Here is a 6362-nt window from a genome sequence, read left to right as displayed (position 1 = left end):
GAGCAACCTAAAATGGAGTCACTTATGTTAAGCATCTCATAAGCAAACTGAGTCGTGAAGAGATGCTTTCTAAAATGCGGTATGATGTGGCAGGAGCAGGTGCCTCAGCAGGCCCATACTGAGGCGTCTGCCCCTCTCCCAGGTACTAGTCATAAGACAGGTCTAGTATGAAATGAAGTTTATTTGGGATCATTGAAAGGGGGATTGAGAAGGGAGTAGAGGCTGAGAGAGAGGGGGGACAGAGAAGAACATAGAGAGAGATAAACAGAGAGATAAACAGGGGGGAGAGGGGTCAGAGAGAATGGAGAGGCCAAAGAGTCTTTATAGCAAGCCAGGCTCATACCTGGCTGTTGCTAGGTAACTGTTGGGCAGAGCCTAGAAGGAATGCTAACATGCTAAAACCTCCAACAGACTGACTTTTTTCTTTCTTCTGAAAACAGGAGAATCCAGGTTACCAAACTCTGTGCCATAGAAAGTCCCCTCTGCTTTTACGGTAGAGACGAAGTAATGTTTTGCTAGAACTCTGGCTGAATACACCTCTTTTCTTCATAAAGTGTTTAGCCTTAGGTATCTTGTTATTGTAACCATCAAACTAATCCAGATGGTCATAACTGCAAAAGTCATTTCCTTTGTGAGCAAGGGCTCCTAGAAGGAAGCTGCATTTGCAGAGACTAATTGACTGGAAGGGAGTGCCGTGGAGAGACTGGAATGTTGCAGGCCCAGAGGCTAATTACCTTATCTTGGGCTAGTTCTAGCTTTCCAGAGCAGCCATTCCTTGCCCACCTCTGCGTCAGAACTGACATCTTGTGACTAATAGGTAGGAAGCGGTTTGGAATCAATTAATTTAGCAGACCACTAGCTTCCACCAAGTCAGAAGCTAAAGATGTCATCAGACAGCATCTTGAGCCTTTAGAACAAGCTTCTCCCGTCTCTCTGTAAGGGCCTCTCTGATGTACCCGCCAATGCATTCTAAACTTGCGTTGATTTGGGTCTTCCAACTCCATGAAACTGCTTCCACATTGGAACATGGAATTTGGGGTAACTTAAATCTGTGCTCCCAGACTTCTGGTCACTCAAAATGGCTCCAGAATAAACGCTCTCTTAATTCCCTTTATGGTGAGAGCTGTGGCTTTTGAGTCACGAGGCAGGGGGTGGGCCCCAGGCAGCCCTGTTCCAGATGCCTGCCTTTGACACGGTGGCCAGGTAGGAGGGTGGTCTCCTGTGGGGGAAACTTCATATCTGGAAGCTGTCTTGCCTGAGGTGCCTGGTGGGCCCAGGGGTGTTTGTCAACAAGTAGCAGTGTCTGGTAAACACAGGCCCTAGGAAAAGGGAAGCAAACCTGCCATTGTCAAACATCGACAACTGACAGCGCCTCTGCCTCTCTTGACCACAGGTGGGATCCCTCCCAGGATCGGAAACACATGGACTGATATGCAGGCAGTGGGCTCCTTCCCCAGTCAGAGAACCTGAGCCTATTGTGCTCTCTCCACCTTTAGAGCTTGCCCACAGTCTCTGCAGGTGATGCAGGGCAAAAGCAACCGGGTTTTCTGTAGAGGAAAATAAGATTTCACCTCTGTCTGTAGCTAGATGTATTCAAACGGCTGCTTCTTGGAAAGGGCTGGCCTTCTAGACCTCTGTCTCATGTGCCTTAGAGATGAGAGGTGGCCTAGCAGAGCTGTTGGTGGCTGTGGTTCAGGCTGTGTGGGGGCTGTGGGGGCTTCGGGGTTGGGATATGACTCCAGACTACACAGACAGTGTCTGCCGCCAGCACCTTCCATTCCTCAAGGTGAATGCTCTCTCTAGCGGGTCATTCTGGCTGCGTCTGAGTGGTTTTCTGCTGGCAGAGTCATTTATTTCTGGTGTCAGGGAGGCCCAGACGGCTTTTCCCACTGGCTGTAAATGCTCTGAGCATCATCGATTCCTCCCATCCCTGGAAATCTGCTGGAGCAGCAAGTCTGGGATTCCTAGCCAAGGAGGGGAGGGCAAGGCCTAGTAGCTTTGTTCCCTCCCTCTCAGTGGGGGTGGGTAGGATGTTAAGGCCTCCTTGGCTCCCCTGGGAGCTGCTCTACAGTTCAGAAATGTGTTTTCCCTGGCTTGCTGCTGGGAGAACATGTCTGTCTGTCTGAACAGCCCGAGGCTTACAATGCTATTGGACACTGGCCTAGGAATCGACCTGTCACATGCCAGCAATGTGGCCGGTGCATTTTCCTCCTTTGCAAGAAATTTCAGAGCTCAAAAATGCTACCTAGTCCTATCCCAGCCCATAGACCACCATACAGTGGATCCTGCCAACTACAAGACTGTAGGGATGGGTGCCCTCCAGCTTCAGGGTCATCTGGTGTGATCCATCATGATAAGGTGTCTCCTTCATAAACCTCATGTAAATATACCCATAGGAGTGCCTGTGTGTGTGTGTGTGTGTGTGTGTGTGTGTGTGTGGCAGCAGCATGTGTGTGCCCCCATGTCTTCTTTGTGTTCGAATTTGTTCCTGTGTGATGATGTGAGTGCCTGTAGGCTCCTAATAGGAAGGTGTTCTTATAGATGCATGCTTACTTGGATATGATGCTGTGAGTATCTGTGTGTCTATGTCTGCATGTGAGCTACTAGTGTCTGTTGTTGTATGTCTGTTATGTGAATTGGTATGCGTGTTCATTATATGTTGTTGGCATGTGAATATGGAGCATGAGCACACACGCTCATGTGCTTATCTGTGTACATGCTCATGGAGTATGTGTGTCTGCAAGGGAGTGTGGAGTATGGACATACCTGCTATGGTCGTTTGAATAAGAATGGCCCTCTAAGGCCCCTATATGTTTGAATGTTTGGCCCCAACTAGAGCTGTTTAGAAGGATTAGGAGGTGGGGACTTATTGCAGAGGATATGTCATTGTGGATAAGCTTTGAGGTTTCAAAAGATTTGGGTCATTTCCAGTGTGTTTTCTGCCTTCTTCTTGTAGCTCCAGAGGTTTGATGCCTACCACCTCCATTCTACCATGAACTCTACCCCCTGAAATGGTAAGTCCCAAATAAATGCTTTCTTTTGTAAGTTCTCTTGGCCATGGTGTCTTATCACATCAATAGAAGAGTAACTAAAACAAAAGTTGGTACCAGGAGTGGGGCATTGCGACAGACCTGACAATGTGGAATTTTTTTGGATGAATGTGGACGACTTTGGGACTTTGGATTAGAAAAGCAGCTGAACAGGTCTGTGTAGAACTTAACGGGCTGTCCTAGTAGAAGCTTGGGAGATAGGAATGCTAAGTAGAGGCTCAGAGGCTGAACAGGTCTGTGTAGAACTTAATGGGCTGTCCTAGTAGAAGCTTGGGAGACAGGAATGCTATGTAGAGGCTCAGAGGCTGAACAGGTCTGTGTAGAACTTAACGGGCTGTCCTAGTAGAAGCTTGGGAGACAGGAACGCTGTGTAGAGGCTCAGAGGCTGAACAGGTCTGTGTAGAACTTAACGGGCTGTCCTAGTAGAAGCTTGGGTGACAGGAACGCTGTGTAGAGGCTCAGAGGCTAGAGAGGCTTCGGAGGGAAGTGACGTCTTTAACAGCAACTGGGAGAGGGGCCATGCCTGTAGTATTTTGGGCAAAGAATCTGGCTGCCTTTACCCTTGTCCTAAGAATTTGCCGGAGGCCAACCTGAAAAGTGATTTCTAATTTCTTTGGTGCAGAGGATTTCAAGACAGTCTAATATTGATTCTGTCACATGGTTGTTAATTATCACTCTTATGCAGGTCTACGATGAAAAGGAACAAGTCCGGCAAAAAGAATCACAAAATGTGAAGTTATGTGAAGTTTGAAGAGAAAAAGTGTCCAGAAAATTTAATGCTGGAGCCAAGGTTTGTGCTGAAAGAGGAGGAGATCAAGGAGAGGCCTGACTAAGGGAGAGGTGCCCTTAGGGTGAAACCTCACCAACAAAGCTTCCTTCCGGTTTGTGAAAGAAGAGGCCCGAGAAATTTTTGACTCGTACAAAACAACAACAAAGGAAAGATGCAGGCTCCATCTCTAGCAGGTATTGTCCTCCATATCTGGCTGTAGACTCCTGAAGGACATATAAGAGAATTAATTGACTGTGGAATCCTCTTCCTTGCTTAAGGGAAGCTGCTAAGACTGGGCACTGTGTGCCTGGGCAGTCTCTGAATGAAGGCCCTCTGAGGGCATGAGGCCTTGAAAGGCCATCGCATGAAGATGTGAAAGTGAAGCCTAGATTGTGTTGGAGACCCCAAGATATTGGAGATACCAGAGCTCTGAGACATCTGCCAAGGAGAGTTGCAGAGAGTGAGTGGAACCAGCGCAAGGGAGAGAAGAGTGTTGCAGTCAGCAAATCTGGAAGGGTGGAGTCAGCTAAGACCTCTGACATCAGACACAGTGCTACAGGTTTGCAGTTTTCCTGCTGGGTTTTGGTCTTACTTTGATCCAGTATTTCCTCACCACACCATTATTACTCCCTTTTGGAATGGTTAGTGTCTATTCTGTGCATTAAATGTTGAAATCATGAAAGTTGCATTTTGATTTTGCAGGGGTTTATACTTAAGAGATTGCCTTGAGCCTCAGAAGGGATTTTGAACTCAAATTGCTAAACAGTGTTGAGACTGAAAGACTATGAGGAATTTTGAAATTGGACTAAACACATTTTGCATTATGATATGGCTACAAGACTATGTGGGTCCAAGGAGTGGAATGTAGTGGTTTGAATGAGAATGGCCTCCATAAGCACATGTTTGAATGCTTGGTCCCCAGTTGGTGGAACTGTTTAGGAAGGATTAGGAGGTGTGGTCTCATTGGAAGAGGTGTATCAATGGAGTGGAGTTTGAGGTTTCAAAAGACTTATAGCATTTTCAGTGTTCTCTGCCTCCTTCTTATGGTTCAAGATATGAGCTCTCAGATGTTGCTCCAGAGACCTGATGCCTGCTCCCTCCATTCTGCCATGAACTCTACCCTCTTGAAATTATAAGTCCCAAATAAATGCTTTCTTTTATAGGTTGCCTTGGTCATGGTGTCTTATCACAGCAATGGGAAAGTAACTAAGACACATATCCATGTGTGTTTCTCTGTGGGTATGCTTATGGTGTAGACCTGCACATAAGTGTGGGACATGAGCAAAATGTGTGTGTGTGTATGTGTGCATGCTCACTTGCTTACAGCATTCTTGTACTAGTGTTATCACTCATGGCATGTGTGCCACGTCTGAGATGTGGAGGAGCTTGCACAGGGCACATGAATGCTTATGTGTGTGCACCACTATCTGATTATCTCTTGCTTTGTTCTTTCTTTCCTACTATCTAAGGACTTATGGAAAATTCCAGGAAGGAGGTGGTGGCTGGAGAGGGAGACTTCAGATACAGTGTCCCCATCCCTAGAGCTGCTCTGGAGTTGAAGGGGACCATGTTTCCCTTCAAAACGTCCACCAGCTTGTCAGGGGCAAATGGCCTTTTGTTCAGGTCTGCAAGGACCCCAGGACAGGGCTGGGCCTGAGCTGCTCCTTTGCTTGGCCTCAGCTCAGGGCACAAGATTGTGATTGTGATTGTGATTGTGATTGTGACTGACTATGCACTCCTGGCTCAGTGCAGGGCTGGGTGTGGGCAAGGGTGAGTAGCTGAGGGAAGCTGGCCTGGATGAGCTGTGCTTGGGCTGTCTTAGTCGCCCATGGCAAGAGGCTGAGGAGAGTGGGTAAACCTTTGGGATTGGGAAGGGGATAGTGTTCCTTTTTAATAGGCTGGAGGGAACCATGACAGGCTTGGGACCAACTCTGACACTAATGCAGAGGTCCTGCCGACAGCTGGTCAGAGAGGCAGGTCGGGAAGGCTCTGTTTAGACGGTCTCTGGGGAAAGGTCAACTTTCCCATTTCCCCACCCTCTGCTCTGTACCCTTTCCTCAGTGCCTGGGACATCAGCCTGGAACTGCTGCTGGACTCTATAAAGCTCAGCACCAGGCACAGGTACCCTCTGGGCCTACTTTTCCGCCTGGGTGGAGGTAGGGCTCTTCTACACTGCTCATCCATGACTGTGGGGCTGGGAAGAACTTTCTGGGAACAGGAGACCATGCTGTGGTGGGAAAGTCTGCCAACCTTACTGCTTTGTCCCTTCCTGTCCTTTGCCCAGCTGTCTGCCTCAGCCTCATGGGGAAACAATTGTGCTGCAGAGCTTTGTAAGAGAGCTCCCTGCTGTCAGGGTAACACAGTCGTCATGACACCCAAGATGCTCACCGTGGTTGCTCAGATGGCCTTTCTGGGCTTGTTCCATGTCCAGGTGAATGGGTAGAGAAAACATGTACATGCTGGGGCCTAGGGTGAGGGAATGGGGATACAAGGGAAGAGCTGTGTGATTTCTCTCTGTGTGAGGGACTCTTCAGTTGGCGAGG

At 48.2% G+C, this 6362-nt stretch overlaps 1 long non-coding RNA gene across 2 annotated transcripts; it reads left to right on the top strand.

Moving 5' to 3' along the window:
- The first annotated feature begins 2067 nt into the window (after positions 1–2067).
- Gm39345 lies at positions 2068–4628 on the top strand. 2 transcript variants are annotated; one of them, XR_870791.1, is made up of 3 exons: positions 2068–2358; positions 2957–3014; positions 3736–4628. It is a non-coding gene; the product is annotated as a predicted gene, 39345 (long non-coding RNA). The 2 variants fall into 2 exon arrangements; XR_870792.1 differs by having other exon boundaries at positions 2068–2380.
- Positions 4629–6362: the final 1734 nt, after the last annotated feature.

Source organism: Mus musculus, chromosome 9, assembly GCF_000001635.26.
Source record: "Mus musculus strain C57BL/6J chromosome 9, GRCm38.p6 C57BL/6J".
Lineage (NCBI taxonomy): Eukaryota > Metazoa > Chordata > Mammalia > Rodentia > Muridae > Mus > Mus musculus.
This window is presented reverse-complemented; position numbering and strand designations above follow the sequence as displayed.